This window comes from Armigeres subalbatus, unplaced genomic scaffold (genome assembly GCF_024139115.2).
Source record: "Armigeres subalbatus isolate Guangzhou_Male unplaced genomic scaffold, GZ_Asu_2 Contig2078, whole genome shotgun sequence".
In the NCBI taxonomy this organism is placed as follows: Eukaryota; Metazoa; Arthropoda; class Insecta; order Diptera; family Culicidae; genus Armigeres; species Armigeres subalbatus.
The window spans coordinates 24,085-47,106 of NW_026942922.1; the positions used below are offsets into that span (position 1 = coordinate 24,085).

At 41.8% G+C, this 23,022-nt stretch overlaps 2 long non-coding RNA genes across 2 annotated transcripts; one reads left to right on the forward strand and one right to left on the reverse strand.

Annotated features, from left to right (window-relative positions):
* Positions 1–1,521: 1,521 nt before the first annotated feature.
* LOC134203734 (uncharacterized) lies at positions 1,522–2,670 on the reverse strand. The gene is made up of 4 exons (XR_009977686.1): positions 2,446–2,670; positions 2,238–2,381; positions 2,057–2,173; positions 1,522–1,995 (listed from the first exon to the last, which is right to left on the reverse strand). It is a non-coding gene; the product is annotated as an uncharacterized LOC134203734 (long non-coding RNA).
* A 15,569-nt stretch (positions 2,671–18,239) lies between these two features.
* Positions 18,240–20,511, forward strand: LOC134203735 (uncharacterized). The gene is made up of 3 exons (XR_009977687.1): positions 18,240–18,301; positions 18,364–19,320; positions 19,378–20,511. It is a non-coding gene; the product is annotated as an uncharacterized LOC134203735 (long non-coding RNA).
* The last annotated feature ends 2,511 nt before the right edge of the window (positions 20,512–23,022 follow it).

The window sequence follows — 23,022 nt, forward strand, 5'->3', positions numbered from 1 at the left end:
CTGGTAGGAACTCGTGTCTGATTAGGCGTTTGAAATCCTCCCAGGAACCGAATACACCTGTAGCATACATGTTGCTGTACCAGTTGAGAGCATCGTCCAACAGCAAATGTTTGACGCTTTTCAGCAGCAAATCATCTGCGATTTCTTCTGATGCGGCGAATGTTTCTACCCGTTGCAGGAATGTGTTCAGCGATGAGCCATCCTTTTCCCCCTTGTAGCGGAACGGCCAGTTGTGGATTGCTTTCAGCGTCCTCCTTTCCTCGAAGAGCGGCCTCGGAGCATTATCTTGCCAACCTTGGTTTCGATACGGAGCGCGGTTTTTCCATCGCTGATTCAGGTTGCGCAGCAACTCATTGCGCAGCTGGTTGTACTCCTGGAAGTGTGAATCCTCCCTAACGTCTGGCTCGACTGCTTCTGTTCTCGACTCATACGGAGGTGGAGCGAAGCTACTGAATGTTGGCTCACGCATGCTGGATTCTTTCTGTAGGCTATACCTGCTACACTGGACTGTTGGACGTTGACTCGCAACTCGCATTCCTGTAACCTCTTCCTCGATTGACTCGTTGAGCTTCTAGGGATTCTGCTCCGTGTTCATTGCCCTGGACATTTGGACTATTTCGCGTTGGAAGTGCTGCTAACGGATCGGTCATTGTTGGCGTCGATCTGGATTGTTGTCTAACTTCCTCGGTTTGGATGACGAAATCTTGATTTTCTTCACTTGACTGCTCCCTTGGATCTCCGTTCTCGTCGAATCCTCGAAAGTTTGCTCCGGGTGATGTGGAAGTCTGCATCGTTCCTTTGGGAACAGCACCAGTGTTTTTCGCACTATCACTGTTCACTTTTGTTCTCACTTGTTTCTTCGTTCTTCCCAATGCGTCGTCTGTATCCTCCAACGAAAACTGCACCAGTAGCGACAACGTTGCATGTGTTTCACTGTGATTAGCCGGAGGATCCACGATGGCTAACCGATCGCGATAATGAATTAAACGCGATCGTATTACACGCACTGCTGGAAGATCACCGCGCTTGAAGGCTCCGTCGAGCTCCGAAATTATTTTGCTTACTTCCGATTGACATTGACTGATATTATCGACAGCTTCCATAACGTGAGAAGAAGTGTCATAAATTGTGTTTTTAATTTCATCTTCCTGCATAAGAGCACGCAAACGGACGGCACTCGCCCTGCGAGGAAGTGAACCAAGATTAGTTACGTGGCGCAACGCCAATTCGTAACCTATTTCCTCCTCTGTCAGGCTTGCTGGATCCATGATCCTTAAGGTCTAAAATTAGCCAACTAATGAAATAAGTGGTAGGTTCTTAACGTGTTACTAAACAGAAATTGTGCCACAAACTCAACACAAATTTCCAAAAACTCAAAAATCTACAAACCACAAACTAAATGGTTCGTTTTGTTGGGCGCCAGTGTTGTGAATTCCCGACTCGGTAGAGCAGAGTACTACAAACGACGGAATACATAACTAACCCCAAGGGAAGATGGCGCAAATAAGTGAGAAAACATGATTTTAGCTTAACATCAGTGTATTGAAACGCACATTTTATGTCCCTATGCTTTCCCTAGCAAATGGTGGTTCCTTGAACCAAGATAACATTTTCTTTGTCTTAAGACTAAGGGATTGTTACTCACGGTACCGGAGCTTACGCTAAACCTACGCCGCATCCCCTTGACCATGTCGGCAGTGGCAACATGACAACATTGGCCGATTCTTCGGCTCGTCGGTTGGCGGGAAACGATCCGTCCGCCTTGCGCTCGCCGCGCGTGGTCGTGGCGCGAGAACAAGCCTCGAATTCCCGTCTGGTCTCGTTGGGCTCCTTCACAAACGCAGGACCGAATGACCGCTTGTCGATGCCACGCTTCCCGGGCTGTCCCGTTCTTAGCCTTCCTGCTCTCGTGGAGATCACTGCCTCGTTACGGTCCGCTTCTGGCAGAGCCTCACCGCTAATCGAATCCGGGCTGCAGCTGTCTAAAAAAACACCCTGTGGAGTTGCCCGCACGTCAGATATCTCCATTGATTCGGCACATTAAATAGTAACTTACCCTTTCGGGGTATTTTCCGTCTCGCAGTCAATTAGACACTGACGCCGACCTTTTTGACCAACCGGTTCGGATTGATGCGGAAACTCGTTATTCGCCGAGTGCACGATGCTACTGGCACTGAAGGGATAACAATTTTGAGGTTAGGATACCTATCGCCTGAATGGTTCCACTGACAAGTTACCTTATTTCCGTAGTTGCAAATGCCCGTTTCGCTGCAGGCTATAGTAAGGTCGTCAGCGGGAAAGTGTCGCATGCGTCCCTATCCGTGATACTTATTTCCAGTACGAATCCGGAGGTAGTGGGCCACGTGTCCCAATCAATCAAACTGGTAGGAAAAATACACAGTTGTGTTTTAATTGATCCAGTTGCAGGGAAATAGCGCGCTTTACCTGATTGTTCCTATTCGGAAACGCTGCAAATAGTTGCCAGGAGGATTTTTCAATGGTGTCGGCGTGCCCTTTTCCACTGGCACCCGAGAACGTGGATTTATCACTGGCACTATCACGCACAATCGTGGGCACGACCCTTCTGGCCTGCGGACAACGAACGACTCAAATGTGCGATACGACGGTGCTTTAGTTTTCTGCCTCTGACGTGGTTATTGTAGTGGTGGTGATGTAATGGGTTGACAGGTTTCTTTCTTTACGTTTTCTCGCTCGTTATCATTGACGGATGCGAATCGTCACTGTCGACATAGCTCGTTCGTTGATCAAGTTGACGTTCGACGTAGGACTACCGTTTGATGATTACAATTTTTGTTCCCTTTTCGAGTACTATAATGTGTTTCGTCGTGCGTACTGATGTTAAATATTGCCTCACTAAACTAAACTGTAACAAGTCTTCTGGGACAATTTTTAGTGTTTCGCGATTTCACTACAGTTATCGTACACATTCCTTCTTCAGGAAATTTCCGCCAGAAAGTTATAGAAGTTACTTAATTTTTCATGAATCACTTTGAAATAAAATTAACCGATTACGCGAAAGCGAGGGTTATTTAGCTTTCTGACACCATGTAAGGTACGTAAAGACACTGTCGTTTATTGTCAAGGTATGAGATATAACAGGTGAAGACACACAACGTATGTAAAGTATAATAATGTATAACAAAACAGTAATCTACGTCACAGGTCCTGAAAAGAACCGATTCATTGCCACTTATGTGCCTTATTAACAGCACCCGCATAATAAAAAACAACATGTTATATGGTCAGAATCATTATTACGATGTAAGATATAGCTTCACAGTTTACGTTGCGGTTATCGAATACTTTTCGACCCATTCTACCATAACTGCTCAACATCATCACTAAATGTCAACATATAACATGCTGTCTCTAAAATGTTCTTTATAATGCAGGAAATTATATGTCAACATTTTATCTTACTGTTGACAGAAAATTTTGCACGCGAAAACAGGCGATTTTTTATGTTGACATAACTCAACAACCCAATCAGTATATTGTTATTTGTCCAATAACCGTACCACAAACTGTTAAAACTTTATATCAGATTGTTCATTTACAGTTGTCAACAGTAAAGGATACTGTTGTCGACCGCACGGGAAAATATCCATGTACAGTTTGTAATTATGCGGGCAGCCACTGGGCTGCGCGACCGCCATCCGATGATTCGACTCAACGAACGCCGTCGATTGCCAGATCGGCCGAAGATGGGACACGGATGAAAATGATGTGCTGCTGCTTCCACGCCCGCCACCACCACCGACCGAAAAAAATTCAGCGGACAGCCGTTGTCACTGGGACCGCTTCTGGACGCCCTGGTCCGCTCGCCGTGACATCCAGAATGAAAATGACGCGCGCACGCGAAACACGGGGCTTTTTATACACAGGGAAAACGAAGCAGTGGATCAAAAGGCCCGTATCTTACTGCAATCTGATGTCCGTGTTGGGGATTTATGAACGGAATTGAATTTTTCACCCGGTTTGGAAAGAAACAACATTTTCAATAGTTTAACGTTGATTATCAATAGTATCAATATAATTGGCAAATTGCTGGAGAGTTTCTGAATCGATTGATAAGCAAATGTCGAAAATCCATCGAAAGATAAAGACGCTATTAGCGTTTGAAATCTATCCTAATTTCGTGACGGTCTCGAATTTGGAAATTTCGGTTTTACACCCTGTATCTGAGTCTTCCCCTTAGACGTAGTTTACGTCAAAAAACTGTTCTTCAAAATTATGTAACTTTAAATTTTTGTTTCATTTTGAACTCTGAAGAGAGAAACAAAGGCTCGCACGCTTAAAGTCATTCACTTAAAGTAAAGTCATTCACTTAAAGTAAATTATACATCGCATGAATCATTTTCACACATGACGACTGTTCCGTACGGAAAAAAACTAGATGACACTTCTGCGAGCAGTGAATTTGTCAACAACACGCTGAGCACTGAAAACGACCAAACCACCCATCGCCACCCACACGGAAGAAAAAAAGTACCCAATAGTGAGTTTAATTCACCTAACCTCGAACATCCGTACGGGAAGCCAAATTGAGTAAGTAGGGTCGAAGTAGTTTGCCTTTATTCGCATGTTAAAAAAGTACCCAACGGAAAATTTATTCACCCAAATGTAAGTTTAATTCACTCAATTTCGACCTCAGGTAATAAAACTCAAAATTGGCTTCCCGTATTGTACTGGCGTCGTTGGATTGTTTGGCTCTTTTGTTTTTGACAACAAAAAAAGAGTGGATGAAAGCGAAGAGAAAAATAACTCAAAAGTAAGTTTAAAAGTACTCAATTTTGGGTACTTTTTTTCTTCCGTGCACCGAACGACTGCAACATCAAAACAAATTGCGATGATAGTTAGCATCAGTCATGTATATGACAGGAAAACACTGTTGATGGTGCTAACCATCTGAATGAACATGGCCCGAATGAATGACATTTACGTGAGTGAACGTGAGCTACTCTTCTCAGGCAGTGCAGCCAAATCTTCTTGAATATTGCAGATCTTTCTATTTTTCGAACATTCCAGATAATTCCAGCGCTTAAAATTAAAGTATAAATATCCTAGCTCGATGCATAACGAATGAGTTATTTTTCTACCGTCGCGAATATACCTCGTAGTGTGTAAATTAAGTGAAATTGGAAATAAAGTAGTTAAGTAAAAGTGAAAATTGATGGTGTTGCATCTTTTATTCCGAATCCCGAAATACAGTCCATCCGACCCAACCGGAGTTGGTCACGGTTATAGCGCCAACATAGTGGTCCTTCGAACCGGATCCAGTGCCGCCTTTGAAAAGTGACAACACCATAACCGCCAGACACGTTTGTGTGGTAACGTGTATCCAACGTGTATCGATCCGAGGAACAGCCGCAAGACCGTCGCGTGTGAATTCATTTCGAAAGGTTCCGTGGAAAATCCGATTCAATAGCGTTTCCGAAAAGTGCTTTATGAGCAACGTCGCGTGTGAAGTAGTTTCGAGAAGTTCCGTGGAAAATCCGACCCGATTGCGTTTCCGAAAGCAACATCGCGTGTGAATTTATTCAAGACTTCCGTGAAAATCCCTATTATTGCACATTGTGAAGTGTTTAACGTTTCCGAAATTCTCGCCACTATGGATCGCACACTTATGACCAGGTCAGCTACTAAGGCTGAAGCCGAAAAACAGAAACTACAAGAAAAGTGTACCAACTGGGAAACATCCGCAGACGCAGTAACGCTGAAGGAGCTAACATCCCTTTCCCGCCAACGAGATCAAGTAAATCTGAAACTAGCGAGAGTGCAGAGAACACTTTCTTCTGCCCAAGATCATATTAGTCTTGCACAGCTCAAAACCTACATGAAGAAAGTGGATGATGCTTATTCCGAATTCAGCTCTGTGCATACCAAACTCGTTGCAGTGATTCCGGATAAAGCATTTAGACAACAAGAAGAAGTGTACATTGCCTTCGAAGATCGTTATGATCGTGTGCGAACAGCTATTGAAGAACTGATGATGGCACATGAATCAAAAACCGTTAAAACCCAAAGCTCACAGCCGCAAGTAATAGTGCAGCAGCAACCATTAAAACCGCCTATTCCCACATTTGATGGATCCTACGCCAATTGGACAACATTTAAAGCCATAGTCCAGGACTTGATGGCTAATTCTGGAGACTCGGATGCTATTAAGCTCTATCATCTGGACAAAGCACTTGTTGGTGCTGCTGTTGGGGTCCTCGATGCTCGAGTGATAAGCGAAAGAAACTACCCGAAAGCGTGGAACATTCTAACCGAGCGATATGAGAATAAAAGGATCAATGTGGAGACACATATTCGTGGCCTTTTCGACATCCCAAAAATATCTTCAGGATTCTGTAATGAGTTGCGACGTTTACTAGACGACTGTACGCGCCATGTTGAGAGTTTGAAATACCTTAAGCAGGAGTTCCTAGGCGTTTCCGAATTGTTTTTACTACATATTCTTACCTCCGCTATGGACCATGCAACAAGGATGGCGTGGGAAGCAACACAGAAAAAAGGTGAGCTGCCAAAGTATGTACAAACAATCACGTTCCTTCAAGCAAGATGCCAAACGCTAGAAAACTGTGAATTAGCGTTTACGGAACTTAAACTGAATCCTAAACAACAAACTACATCGAAGGCAATCAATATAAAAGTTCACGCCGCAGCAACAGAACCAAAAAGGGAATTTTGCGATTTTTGTAAAGGTTCGCATTTTAACTACCAGTGTAACCTTTTAAATACACTGCCGTTTGACAAGAGAATGGAGAAGGTACGTGCCTCCGGTGCCTGCTTCAACTGTCTTCGTAAAGGACACGGTTCCAGAGAATGCTTATCGACAAAATCATGCCAGAAATGTCAGAAACGGCATCATACGCAGCTTCACAATGACGAGGTAAAGCAAGAACCGAAACCCAACGTATCCGTTTTGGTCCAAGATGCCCAATCAGATCTGGACCAAGGAGTCATATTTTGGATCGTCAGCTGCAACAGAGATTCCAACCAGATCCTTCTCATGCAATTATGCACATTCTACAAAAACAGTGTTCTTGTTAACTGCTGTTGTGAAAGTATTAGACAAAAACGATCAGCCGCATTCGTGTCGTGTTCTCTTGGACAGCGGATCCCAAGTCAACTTTGTTACAGATGAGTTTGCAAGCCGCATTGGAAGTCAAAGGCACCGTGTATCTGTCCCAATTAGAGGAATAAACGATGTCAAAACGGTTGCCAATGATAAGGTGGTAGTCAAGTTCCGATCGCGCATCACAGACTATCAAGCACAAGTGCAATGCCTTGTAACGCCAAATGTGACTGGAGTAATTCCTGCATCAAAAGTAGATACTTCGTCATGGAATATACCATTCGGCGTGCAACTAGCTGATCCGGAATTCTACAAACCGAAAAAATAGATATGCTTTTGGGTGCAGAATTATTTTTCCAACTACTCCGTCCAGGGCACATAAAACTCGACGATGAATTTCCGGATCTACATGAAACAACCCTAGGATGGGTGGTGGCTGGCGTCTTCAGAGGAAAATCAATGGAAAACCAAGTTCAACATTCATTCATAGCATCCTTGGATGAAGTCGAAGAAGCTATTCAACGTTTTTGGCAGATTGAAGAAGTGCCAACCGTAAGTCCATTAACCAGTGAGGAATAAGAGTGCGAAGCTCATTTCGTCGCCACTCATCAACGGACAAGCGACGGACGATACATGGTAAGGCTGCCTTTTAGAGCAAACGTCAAGGAGGTAAGTGACTGCCGGTCAGTGGCTTTGAAGAGATTCCAAATGTTGCAACATAGGCTTCAACGGGATTTAGATTTGAAAGAGCAGTATATACAATTCATGCGTGAGTATGAAGAATTAGGACACTGTAGAGAAATTCAAGAGGAAAAAGATGACCCGAATCAGCAATATTATTATCTTCCGCATCACGCTATACTACGTCCGTCCAGTTCTACTACCAAGTGCAGAGTAGTATTCGATGCTAGTGCTAAACCTACCGATGCTAGTCTGTCGCTTAACGATGTGCTTCAAGTGGGTGCAACAATACAGAAGGAGCTATACGATATAATGCTGAAGTTCTGTACGCACCGGATCGCATTTACTGCCGATGTGCCAAAAATGTATCGACAGATAAACATGCATCCACAAGATACACCATTTCTACGTGTCTTTTGGCGAGAACAACCATATGATAAACTTCGGGTCTTGGAGCTTACAACGGTAACGTACGGGACAGCAGCAACTCCGTTTCAAGCCACCAGGTGCTTGAAGCAACTAGCTGAAGACGAATCATTCGATTTTCCTGTCGGTGCAAGAATTGTCAAGGAGGATTTTTACGTGGACGACGTTCTTTCTGGGGCAGATTCACTTGCAGCGGCCATCGAAGCAGCAGATCAACTGAGGGGTATCATGAAGAAAGGAGGATTTTCTCTTCATAAATGGTGCTCCAATTCAAAACCCTTCTTGGAACACATACCAAAAGGATCAACAAAGAGCAACTGAACGGTTTGGAAGAAAGCGGACCAAACAGCGCTATAAAGGTACTTTTAAAGACAAGTTTTAGGTAGATAAAGAGTAGGAACTAACTTTATAAGACCGTGAGCGGAACACATTAAAAACAACCGATACGTTTCGAGTCACAGAACAGTCTGATTTATTCTCATCGTTTCTTCTTTAGGTAACCGACCGTGCTTCGATCATCGGCACTCATATCGCCCGAAGGCTAACGAAAGTTGACAAAACATTTGAGTATTCGAATGCGCAGGGTGCGCGCGAGGGGTCTTACAGTTCTTCCCCTTTTAGAATATTGTCTAGTATACAACATTTCTGAACTGACATTAATCAAAAATAAAGAATTCATCTTATAAACAAAACAATCGAAATTCAATTCTGAATACATATAAGGTTAATATGGCAAAAGATAAATGAAATTACTCATATAAATAATCATCGTTCCGATTCGATTTTTTGTTGCGCTTCGACCTCCTAAGTTCATGTGTATCCACTTCGGAAATTGGACGTTTCCGCTTTCTATCGCATGTACTCCCAGTTGGGGTCCCACTTGAGCCTTCTTCGTAAACATCGTGTCTCATATTCAAGTCCGTTTGTCCGTTATTCGTTGTACTGTCGGGAATGCTACGTGTGATGACAACGTTTGGCCGTTGCCATTGTGAACCATCCTTCATAAGCTTAAGTTGATTGCGGTTCCAGCACGTATCTGGAATATATTGTGAGAGTACTTTTTAATAAAAGTTGCTTTTATCCATCTCGCATGGTCGTGAGAGTTGTGATTCTTGTACCACACATCATCTCCCGCCATCAGATTGTCAATTGCATCATTTGAATGCTTTGGGACTCTCCCACCAATAGTTTTATTGATGATTTCATCAGCTGGCCGTGGTTTTTCTAAATAACTTTTATAATGTTTCTTAGGATGGATTAGGTCTAATATAGTTTTAGGCGTATAAGAAAATATTCTTTCAGACGGAAAATGTCCGTCAGTCGTCATGTTATTGTTTCTAAAATTAAACAAAAACAAGTTTATCTGGTCTTCCAGGTCTAACTCCATGATTTCAGGATCCAGTAGGAATCTTTTTAAGGACTTCCTTTACTATTCTCACAAATCTTTCAGCTTGTCCATTACTTGAGGGATTATAAGGTGGGCTTTTCATCACCTTAATACCCTGCCTCTCAAGGAAAGATGTGAAACCATGGGAGTTAAAAGGGGGACCATTGTCCGAGACTAAAACGTCTGGTAACCCGAATCGCGCAAAAAACGCTATAAGTTTTTTCAATACTTTATTACAATCCGTTCCTTGTTTCATCAGTTCTATTTCGGTCCATTTGGAAAAGCTGTCAACAATTAATAAATATGTACAATGTTCAAAATAAAAAAAATCCACATGTATTCTACTGAATGGTCTGGTTGTTGGTATCCATTTGGATGACGCCTCTGGTTTACGAAAGATGGCCATGCTACTACAAGCTTCACAACGTGCTACATAATTTTCTATATCGGCATTTATTCCGAACCAATAAACCATACTTCTAGCTAATTGCTTCATCTTTATAACACCTGCATGGTTGTTATGTAGAAGTTTCAATATTTGTTTTTGATAATTTTTTGGTACAATCACTCTGTCTTTGTACAGTAGACAATCGTCGACTGACTCCAACTCTTGTTGGTTTGCAAAAACTTCACTGAAGTGCTTACCCACTCTTTCTGGCCAACCATTGTGCATAAATCCTTTGATTTCTTGTAGGAATTCATCCTTTTGTGTACTCTCAGCAATTGCTTTATAGTCAATAGGAACTTGTTTACTAAAATTGATGCTTCTAATGACTTCTGTATCTAATTCCTCAGGAACTTCCTGCTCTAGGGGAAACCTTGAACAAAAATCTGCATTTCCGAGTTTATGTGAAGGTCTATAAATAATGTCGAAGTCATATATTGATAAGTCCAGCACGAATCGTTGAAGTCTAGTCACATATATTGAATTTTTCCCTGTTTTCCCAAAAATGCCTACAAGTGGTTTATGGTCCGTGTACACTGTGAAATGTTGACCATACAAGTATTTATGAAATTTTTTTATCGTACACACAAGTGCCAATGCTTCCAGGTGCAGTATAGGATATTTCTTCTGTGCTTGATTTAGTGAAAATGAAGTGAAGCTAATTGGCTTTTCTTCGCCTTCTACTATGTGTGCTATGAGTCCGCCTAGTCCATAACTAGATGCATCTGAGATAACAACAATTGGTTTCTTAGGGTCATAAAATTCAAGAAAATTCGTCTGCAGTAAGAATGTTTTGCTTTCTTCAAAAGCTTTTTGACAATTATCATCCCAAACATATTTCACATTATTTTTAAGTAAATTATACAAATGGTACAACTTAGCAGATAAGTGAGGTATGAATTTATGGTAATAATTCAACAAACCCAAAAAGGGATTTCAGTTCTGTCTCGTTTTGGGAGCCTTTGCTCTCTCTATAGTTAAAATTTTATCCGGACAAGGCATTAACCCTTTCTCGCTTATAACGTGTCCCAAATGGATAAACTCCGTTACAAAAATTTACATTTCTCGAAATTTACTTTAATGTTGGCCTTTACCAACCTCTCCAGAACCAAAATCAACTTTTTATTACATTCCTCTACGTTTTTCCCCGCAATCAATACATCGTCTAAATAGCATGACACATTTTCAATATTCTCTAGCACTTTATCCATTATCTGCTGGAAAATAGAAGCACTCGAAGAAGCGCCTTGAGGGAGTCTATTATAGGTGTATAATCCTTTCATAGTATTGATGACAGTAAATTGCTTCGACTCTTCAGTTAATTCAAGTTGAGTGTAGGCGCCTTCCAAATCAAGGGCACAAAAAATCTTACATCCGGCTAAATTCGCAAAAATATCTTGCGCTGTTGGTAATGGATACTTGTTTGGTATTATAGATTTATAGATGGATACTTTTGCAATCGATTACCAAGCGAATATCGTTATTTTCTTCATAACAATTATTATGGGCGATGCCCATTCGCTTGTATCGATTTGAGTTATAACTTTTTCCTTTTCTAATTTGTCCAAATAATCAGAAACGTTTTCTTTCAATCTATAAGCACATCATAAGCCTTTTTGAAAATAGGTTTTTTATCTTTCATTACCAGCTGCGCCTTATATCCTCGGATAAGCGCCTTAAACTATTTTCAAATACGTTCACAGCAGTTTCGCTGGACTCAGTTACTAAATTGTTTATTTTCAGAGGTTTTGTAAAAAATATCTCCAACTGGGGTAGAATACATCTAGCAATGGGAAAAAATCATTTCCACAGCCAAGCAATTGTAAAATCTCGAGCTTTTCATTCAGTTTTACCGAGACATTTGCCTCACGCTCTTTTTTCAGTTTTGATCCATTGACCAACATTAGATTTTTGCTGTATTTATGCAAAGAACATGAAAATTTGAAAAAAAAAATAACGACTTTTAATAATCACAGAATCCGACGAGCCACATTCAATTTACATTTCGACAATCACCAAACATGGATCACTAATTTTGTTAATGGACGAGACCAACATACATTCTAAATCACCTGAATCACTCTCCTCTCCATCCGAATCCCTAGTATGCATCCTCTCCAGTAGTTCACTTATGTGACGATCCGCCGATGGCCCAGGCCTATAAGAATCTACCAGATTAACTGTGTCTCTATGTAAATTCTTAAGTTTGAAGCACTTCTTCTTAATGTGGCCTTTTACCCCACAGAAGTTGCAAACCATTCTTGAATAGTCTGGTCTAAACCTTGCCGTGCTTCCTTCGCGTTTAAAGTTTACAGTTTTGGGTGAATATTGGCGTCGTCGTTGCGTTTGCTCGCTATAATTATAAGGCCTCACACCCAAACGACTCTTAACTGGACCTCTGCTTGTACCTGCACCTCTGTTGACTTCATCTTCTTCGTGGTATTGCCTTGCTAAATCTAAAGTGCGTCTCAGTTTTTCATATGTCTTACCATATCGTACACTTGGAGAACTCTGGATTGCTGCAATTTGTCCCGGAAACATGTTCTGTCGCTCCTCTGTTGTACCTGCATTTGCCCTTGCAACTTCCCAAGTCGCGATCAGCTTCTCTGCATTTGCTAGAGTTAATTTTTCTTCTCCCAACAAACGTTGTCTAAGCTGTTTATCTTTTATACCCGCTATAATACGATCAAGAATGGCAATTTCCTTAAAATTAGAGAAACCGCAAAATTCTGCTTGCAACTTCAGAGCTAAGATAAAGTCTTCTGTTGTTTCCTCGGGATTTTGTACCCTTGTACTGAATTTATAGCGTTGGACTAAATCTGGGTCAATTTTGTCCAATCTATTTTTAAGCTTCATGATTAAATCGTCGAAAGCTGCCTCTTCAAAATTACCAGATGGGTACAGTAGTTTGATTTCCTCAAACATAACTGGCCCCCTGAGTGTAACGAAATATGCCATTTGTTCGTCTTCACTAATTTTGTTAACTTTAAAGAAAAACTTCAGTCTAGAGAACCAATCATTAAAGCTTGCGCCTCTGCGATAGGGCTCTATTGTGCAGGCAATGTTTGAGGAACTCATGGTAATATAGTCACTAATGTGTTCAAATACCGTAGAAATAATTAATATCGTTCTGTACAATAAACAAAAAAACACCAGGATTTGCCGTAAATTTGTCAAGCAATAAACAGAATGGATGGAAGCAAAAACAAAATGGAAAGTTGTTACCTTCTAGATTGTTATTAGAGGAACATTCGATTTGCTGAATATAACTATGAAAGGTTTGACTTACCAACCAAATCCTTCGACCCTCGTCTATCACCACTCTACCGTACCAAGCACCAGAATCCAATCGTTTGGGAAAACAATTTACCGCTGTATCGCTAATGACAAAATAGGCTCCCTCTGAGCCGTGCCGTAACGTTGCAGTAACGTCGATCAGCCGCACCGACGGGATCGTCGGTATTTGGTCAATTTTTTCCGGATTTTTACTGACTACTAGTCAATCGATTTGGTGCACGTGTGATAGAACCACTAACCGCTAACTTTGGTGTTACCGAGCACTGGTATCTATTGTTTTGGAAAGGAAATGATTCTATTATTATGGTGAAACAAAGCAAAAGATTTTGTTATCAATAGGCCACGTGTGTATAAGCATAGAAATTCAATAACGTTTCAATAGATAAATAAACCTTTTCACTCATTTACCAATAGCGTATATACAATTCTCACAAAAAAAACTGCTACAAAATGGCGTACCCACGCCACCGACTAAATTGGAAATCACTCCGCTTACCGGTGGAGGATATTCATATACTCACGAAACGCCGGTAATTGAACCAAACTAGGTTCCAAACCTTAGTAACAGCCTTACGTCGCAATTGATTAGCCAGAAGTAAACTCGTTCGCTTTCCAAATCGCTTCACCTATCGCACGTCGAGGTGGTACAATAGCGTGTACCGGTAGGTAAGATCAGCTACTCGTTGCTTCTGTGCTATTGCATCCGGTATTTTACTTTCTTCGGAACTTAATAGCCCTTTTGCACCTCGTCGCCACTTTTTAAAGACAAGTTTTAGGTAGATAAAGAGTAGGAACTAACTTTATAAGACCGTGAGCGGAACACATTAAAAACAACCGATACGTTTCGAGTCACAGAACAGTCTGATTTATTCTCATCGTTTCTTCTTAGGGTAACCGACCGTGCTTCGATCATCGGCACTCATATCGCCCGAAGGCCAACGAAAGTTGACAAAACATTTGAGTATTCGAATGCGCAGGGTGCGCGCGAGGGGTCTTACAGGTACTTGGTTTACTCTGGGATCCAAGGGGTGACATTTTTCGCATAGCTGGATCCGTTCAACGTGACATGCAACATCGTGCTACCAGAAGGATCATATATTCCGAAGTGGCAAAACTATTTGATCCGCTAGGACTAATCTCACCAGTAATTGTCGTCGCTAAACTCCTTGTTCAGCAACTGTGAAAGTGTAAAATTGCTTGGGATGATCCAGTGAACCAGGAAATTCAGGACACTTGGGACAAATTTTCAAGTGCATTATCAGCTCTGGAGAAAATTTCAATTCCTAGACGGATAACGTTCAACGATGCAATATGCTACGAATTACACGGGTTCGCCGATGCATCCGCTTTGGCGTATGGTGCGTGTATTTATATCAGAAGCATTTTCGCCGATGGATCAGCTAAATTAAAACTTGTCACTAGTAAATCGAAGGTTGCACCGTTACATGAGCTGTCGACACCCCGGAAGGAATTATGTGCTGCTTTACTGCTAACCAGGCTGGTACAAAGAGTTATACCTGTCGTACAAATGGATTTCCGTTACGTCATTCTTTGGTCAGACAGCCAAATAGTTTTAGCTTGGATGAAGCTACCCACGCATCGACTCAAGGTTTTTGTACGAAATCGTATCCACGAGATTAACAGCAACACAGATGGATATGAATGGCGCTACATACGATCCAGAGACAATCCAGCTGACATTATCTCTAGAGGACAACTTCCAGACGATTTGAACGACAACGAGCTTTGGTGGTACGGACCGAATTTTTTGACGAACCGTGAATATGAAGCAGAAGCTGTAGTAGACATCTCTGATCATGTCTTGCCTGAAACAACAAACTCTGAAACAGTTGCAATAGCAGTAGAAGAATTTCCATTATTCAACCGATTCAGTGACTTCAGGAAAATAGAAAGAATCATGGCTCTAGTTATTCGGTTTATTTGCAACACCCGGACAAAGGACAAATCCAAACGAACAATACTGCGATATGTCACGATCAAAGAGCTTCGGTAAGCGAATCATACGATACTTAAAATGTTGCAGTATTCTGAACTAGCTGAGGAAATCTGCTCGAGTGGAAACAGGGTTCCGTGTCGCAAAATAGGAAATTTGAATCCAATTTCATCGATGGAGTGCTACGTGTTGGAGGACGTCTTCAGCAATCTAACTTGACAATGAACCAAAAACACCCAATAATATTGCCAAGCAAACATCGTCTCACAAAATTGATGATTCAAGCTTTGCATATCGAACATCTACATCTAGGTCAAAATGGATTGACGTCTGTAATCCGTCACAAATTTTGGTTGTTAAACGCCAGGTCAACCATCAGACATATTACAAGGACTTGTGTACGATGTTTCCGCACAAGGCCACAGATGGCGACGCAGCTTATGGGAAGCCTTCCACCATCTAGAGTTACTCCATCACCTCCTTTTGCAGTGAGTGGTGTAGACTATGCGGGACCACTGTGGATCAAAATGGGAAATTATCGAGCACGATACACAAAGTGTTATGTGGCTGTTTTTTTGTTTGCATGGCAACTAAGGCTATACACCTTGAGGCAGTGTCCGACCTAACATCCGATGCATTTATTGCAGCACTTCAACGCTTTGTGAGCCGTAGAGAATGATCCATCAGTTGCATTCCGATAATGCAACAAATTTTCGTGGAGCACAGCACGAACTACACAAGCTCTATAAACAATTCCAGGACCAATGCTTTAACGAACGTATCCAATCCTTTTGTCAACCCAAGGAATTGAATGGCATTTCATTCCTCCCAATGCTCCAGAATTCGGTGGCCTTTGGGAGGCCGCTGTAAAATCAACACATCAGAGTTATCGGAGATTCTAAGCTATCTTACGAAGAACTCGCAACCGTGCTCACAGAAATTGAAGCAGTGCTTAACTCTAGACCACTGTTCTCAATTTCTACTGATCCCGCAGATGATGAAGTAATAACACCAGCACATTACCTGATTGGGCGTCCACTAACTGCAATTCCAGAACCCTCACTCGAAAATGTACATGCTAATCGGCTGAAACGGTGGAAACATCTTCAAAAGATGCGCGAGGATTTTGGAAATCGTGGACTAAGGACTATGTTTGCAGTCTTCAACCAAGATCGAAAAATATAAGGAAGGCAACTAACATACGTCCAGGAATGATAGTGTTGATTGAAGACAAGGCACAGCCGCCACTTAATTGGAAACTCGGACGTATATCTCAAGTTTATCCAGGTCCAGATGGATTGGTTGCGAGCAATCGACGTATTTTCATGCCAATGGAGCAACGTTTCGACGATCAATCAACAGGATTGCTGTTTTGCCGATCGAGGACAACAGTTCTCTTCCAACTTGTTGAACTTTCGTGTCAACCGGGGGGTGTATGTTCCGTACGGAAGAAACTAGATGAAACTTCTGCGAGCAGTGAATTTGTCAACAACACGCTAAGCACTAAAAACGACCAAACCACCCATCGCCACCCGCTGAACGACTGCAACATCAACACAAATTGCGTTGATAGTTAGCATCAATCATGTATATGAAAGGAAACACTGTTGATGGTGCTAACCATCTGAATGAACATGGCCCGAATGAATGACATTTACTTAAGTGAACGTGAGCTACTCTTCTCAGGCAGTGCAGCCAAATCTTCTTGAATATTGCAGATCTTTCTATTTTTCGAACATTCCAGATGATTCCAGCAAAAGATATTTTAGTTACTAGATAAAGATTGTCGCTGTCGTCGCTGTCCGGAACATCTTTTGCTGGCGAGGATAGGGGAGCTAAATGTCAAAGAAGGAAAATCCATACGATTTGACAGGTATGTACCACACATGTTTCGGACAGCAGAACAAAGGGAACAGTAGCGACAATCTTTATCTAGTAACTAAAATATCTTTTATTCCAGCGCTTAAAATTAAAGTATAAATATTTATCCTAGCTCGATGCATAACGAATGAGTTAATTTTCTACCGTCGCGAATATACCTCGTAGTGTGTAAATTAAGTGAATGTATAAATAAAGTAGTGATTAAGTTAAAGTGAAAATCTGATGGTGTTGAATCTTTTATTCCGAATCCCGAAATACAGTCCATCCGACCCAACCGGAGTTGGTCACGGTTATAGCGCCAACAACGACGATGACACGAGAGAATAGCAATCTGTGTGAAAATTATGTGTCAGACATGCACAGTCGCTGTGTAATGTCTTTTATTATTTTAATATGTAAGAAACTTTTGCTTCGAACTGTCAAGTCCATTTTGATCGCCATGATGGCGGTTGCGTCCGGCATGCATCGCAAGGAAAATGATTTTTTCTATGGATTTTCGTTATGTGTCGATACGATACAACTAAAATGTGCGACTATAAACATCGCACTTTAGTTTGGTCATATCGAAACAAATGGGGCTCCTCTGAAATAGTATAAAAAAAATGATGCGATAATTTTAATTTACATGAAAAAATATAATTGAGGTTAGGTCCGTTTTCCGACCGCTCTCTCACTGTGTGAAATGAACTCATCAGAAATCGTTCACCGTCAATTACACTAAAATGAGTAACATGGCAGTTACTCATAATATGTGTTGTTCCAGGTTAGGCCCGTTTTGTGTGAACGAAACACAAAATTGTGTGAATGCCTTTAAGCGTGTATTCGGGCCGCCGCAAAATAAATACTCCTATTTTTGCGCCGTCGCCGCCGCCGCCTCATCAGCACCTGAATGTATGCAACCAGAAGCACATGATGCAAACGGTAAGCGGGCCCCCTTATTTTCTCATACTCGGATTCTGCATACCTTATCGTTTTTCTGTCAATGCTCTTTTGTGCGATTGTATTAGTGAAAACAAATTTATTCGCCAGGTTCGGTTTTTGTCGTTTTTGTTGTTTTGTTTTCCATCAGAGAGCGTGCGTTTGTCGACAGTCGTCATTCATTTGTAGGAACGTTTGCTAACATATTTGGTAAGTTTTTTGATGAATTTACGATTTGAATTAGTTTTCATAATTATTTTGTATGTTTTCAGGATAATTGTTCCGGATTTTACAAAATTCAGCCGCTTCCTAGTACTTGACGAAGGCAAGCTGAAAATTACGCCGAACGTCCGGATTCCGCCAAGCAAGATCATGACGTCCTGCTTGCGGTCATTCCGTGACCCGTGCAAATTCAAGCCGTGACCCGTGCAAGAAATAAGTAAGTGCCGAATGTCGTATCCGGGAAAGACGTATGCAGCCCGGTGCCCCGCTTTCAGTCGTTCCGTGAATCATGCAAGTTAAGGCTGCGCGAGCATTTGTTCATCGCTGTCAATGGAATAATGCTCTTCGGATGAATAGAGAAAGCGCGCACAGATTGGGAATATTTTGCCGGTTGTCTGATCCGGGAAGGTACCATTGTATGCAACTCGGTGCTCTGTTTGCGCTCGTATCGTTTCCCATACAAGATCAAGCAGCGCAAACATCTGATCATTACCGCTATGGAATAGTGTTCACCGGACTGCAGAAAGCGCGCCCGATTGCCAACATTCTGACCATTTCTGATCCGCGAAGGTACCATCGTGTGCAACCTGAAAAAAAAGGCCGCTGGCCGTAGAGAGCTGGCCCGTACGTCGGGTAAATATGCCCCTGTCATTGGTTGGTTATAACTGTTTCATGTGCTGACCGTATCGTGAGGCAAACTTGCAGACCAATCAGTATTGCTGCTATGAACCTCGTTGATCATTACCCAAGGTGATTAAGGAAAATCGGTGGAGCCTCTATCGCCAAGCGAGGACCTTCAAATTTGGTCTTGTTTACTGGCCGTTGTACTGGTCGCCTGCGATGTGGCTAGAGATTAAGAAGTAAGGCGTTATCCGCAGATGGCGGGTTGCATCTTAGGTTGCTGTTGCAAATACCAAAAAGCGTAAGAATCGATTTCCTGCTGTCACGTCCATTACCCGTTGTTAATGGTAATCCAAAAGGATGAGGGTGCGTGAAGAATTTGGAAGGTATTGTGTGGAATTCTTGCTTTTTTGTTTTGTCACTCATTCGCTTTTATATTTCAGTGGCCCCTTCTTCGATCCAATTACACGTCGCCAATGGATTTCGTCGCAGAGATTCGCGAAAATATACCTATACCTACCTAAAATATAAAACTTATTTACAAGACAGTTTTTGATTCCGGTGCCGTTCAGATTGTTCCGTTCTTATTGCGGGGTGAATTAATGTCTGAAGCATTGCCTGCGTCCAACTTGCTATCGAGAACAGATATTGTTTCAGTGGAATTTTCTTCAACTTCAAGGAATATGATTCTGGAAAGTAGATTGTTTCAAAATCTGGAGGCGTTGAGTGTTACCAGCAGAAATCTCGTTAGAAAGAAGCGGACGTCAGGATTACGATGGTGCCGACGAGTGAAAATAGCAGCGGACAGTCAAGGCAAAGTAAGTGAGAAATCCGAATCAAAGCGAATCAAGCAGAATGCAGCAAATCATGGTAGCCTACTAAGGAAGAACCGTTTTTGCATGAATGATTTAAGACCCACCAATAAGTATACAGGGGAGTATGCAGCAGGAAGTCTTAGAGCGACATGACGATCGTGGAGAGGGGAAAATGCCGACAAATTCTGTCGATGTTGACTTGGGTTCTGTTTGAGAACCTTCAAGTCGTCAAAGCCAAAAAAAACCCTGCATGCCCGGCCGGCTCAAAAATCAACTGTGTTTGCCGAAAATGAAACCCAGACAAGTTGCTTCTGGTCACGCTAAAGAAGGTCATCTAATTTCAAGGCAAGGAACATACATTCCTGGAGATTGAAATGCACGGTATAAGCTGGACATGGTTGTAGTTGCTTTGTGTGCAGTTTTGCGACCGCTTTGGCAAGGAAACGATTATGTGGATTTGGACAATGGTGTTCTAACGCACATGGATGGGATCAACAGGGCCACGGTGTTCGTGACTGGCACGTTCAGCCGTCATCGATTTAAACTTGCTGTCGTCGCCTGTCAAAATGCACGCAAACGATTCCATTCTGCTCAACTCTCAAGTACCTAGGTGCGGATTTCGTTAGGTTGATGACCCAACCTTGGTTCTTGTGTCGATGTATGCTTTTATAATGGTGTGTGAGGATGATTCTGATTGTAAAGCACAGGTTGTACCCAGGTCCAAGAGCGGTTGTCGTTAGTTTGGTAATTTTAACCTTAGCTTTCAACTTTTTTTTTTTTTTTTTTTTATTAGCTTTATTAAGGAGACTTGCAGCCCAGGCTGGCTCGCCTCCGAGCTTTCAACTTCATGTACGCTTTCATATTAATTTTTGAACATAAACCTGCTAATAAAACTCAGGTTGAATGCACCAATACCCATCCGAATCGTCTTATTCCAGACTTAGTACCCAGGTCGATGATCCCAACCATAGCTCCTTCATTCATGTACGCTTTCATAACAATTTTTGAACGTAATCCTGATGATAAAACCCAGGTTGATTGCACCAATCCCCATCCGACTTGTCTTATCCCAGACTAAGTACCCAGGTCGATGTCGTGAGGTTGATGATCCCAACCAGAGCTCCTGCATTTATGTACGCTTCATAACAATTTTTGAACGTAATCCTGATGATAAAACCCAGGTTGATTTCACCAATCCGACTTGTCTTATCTCAGAGTAAGTACCCAGGTCGATGTCGTCAGGTAGATGACCCCAACCTGGGCTCCCGCATTCATGTACGCTTTCATAACAATTTTTGAACGTAATCCTGATAATAAATCTCAGGTTGATTGCACCAATCCCCATCCGAATTGCAAGGGCGTAGCGAGAGGGGGGCAGGGGGGGGGGCGTCGCACCCTCCTAAATGGTGGAAAGTTTTAACGGGTACTGAAATGAATTCGCTTAAAAATGTGCACTTTACGATCCAATCATATTCAGAAATAGGTTTTTGAAATTCAAAAGATTCCCAAAACACTTATAAGGGTATCCAGGATCCATACTATATGAAATTTCAAAACAACTCGAGACATTTCAGGCTCAATAATTCTCCTAGAAATTCTCTAGAAGCTCACCTGGGAACTTCTAAATTCCTCCGGAAAGTTATCCACAAATTCCTCTGAAAATCGTTTGAAAATCCTTCTCCTGTAAATGTAATTTCTCCTTATCTAGAAACCCCCAACTAATTTTTTTTAGGAAATTCATGTGGAAGTTTCTTGAAGATTTCTTTTCTCCCCTTCAAGTTTTACTTCTAGCCATTTCATCGGCTATTCTTCCAGGAAAATCTGCGACATTTCCTTCAGGAATGCATTCTAGAGTTCCTCCAAGAATACATACGGAATTTCCTCCCAAAATTCCACTAGAAGTTTCTCCAGTAATTTATGACGGAAATTCTCCGATTTCGCTCCATAATTTCATCTGCTAATCTATAAGAAACTGCTCCGGGCATTCCTACAGGAACTCTTCCTTAAATTCCTCCGGTATAACTTCCAGGACTTTTTCCGGGAATACCTCTATAAATATAGGGGCCCTCCTTAGCCGTGCGGTAAGACGCGAGGCTACAAAGCAAGACCATGCTGAGGGTGGCTGGGTTCGATTCCTGATGCCGGTCAAGGCAATATTTGGATTGGAAATTGTCTCGACTTCCCTGGGCATAAATGTATCATCGTGTTAGCCTCATAATATACGAATGCAAAAATGGTAACTTGGCTTAGAAACCTCGCAGTTAATAACTGTGGAATTGCTGAATGAACACTAAGCTGCGAGGCGACTCTGTCCCACTGTGGGGATGTAATGCCAATAAGAAGAAGAAGAAGACCTCTATAAATTCAATAGCGAAATCCTCTAGAATTACATTTTGAAATTCTTTCCGCAATTATTTCAGAATATCCTTCAAGAATTCCTCTAGAAATTTCTTTAGGAATTTCTCCAAGAATTCGTTCAAGTATTTCCCCGGAAATTCTTCTCTTCCTTCAGGAATTTCTCCGGGATTTTTTCCGCGAAATTGTCCTAGAATTCTTTCCGGACTTCATTCGGAATTTACTCCAGAATTTCATTTGGAAATTAATGTTAGAGTTCCTCCAGTATATCTTCCAAGAGTTCCTCCAGGAATTTCTTCTGAACAAACAAAGAACAGCAATTCATCTGGGAATACTTTCTGGATTTCATCTGGTAATTTCTACATTAATTCCTCCTGGTATTTTTTCGGGAATTCCTTCTGATATTTCTCCAGAAATTCCTTCATGAACTTCTCAAATAATTATTTCAGTACTACCTAATTCCTCTGGAAGTGCTTGTGGGAGTTCCTCCGGGAGCTCCCCCAGGAGTTTTTCCCAAAGTTCTTCTAGTAATCTCTCCAGGAACTTCACAGGGGATTCTTTGAGGATATTTGGCAGGAATTTCAAGGGAAATGGGATTTCGGAAGTTCCTCTAGAAATTCAACTCCGGGTATTCCATCGGCTGTTCCTCTGAAAATTTCTCCGGGAGTTCCACTAGTAGTTCCTCCGGAAATTCATTCAGACTTTCTTTCAGGAGTTCATTAAGGCTTTCTTTGGGAATTCATCTACAAATTCCTTCAGAAGTTCCTCGGAAAATTTCTCTGGGAGCTCCTCCGGGAGGTCCTTTAGGAATTCTTCCAGGAGTTTGTCCTGGAATTCATCCAGAAGTTCTTACGAGAGTTCCTCCAGGATTTTCTCCGGAAATTCTTCCTGTAGTTCTTCAATAAATTCATCTAGAAG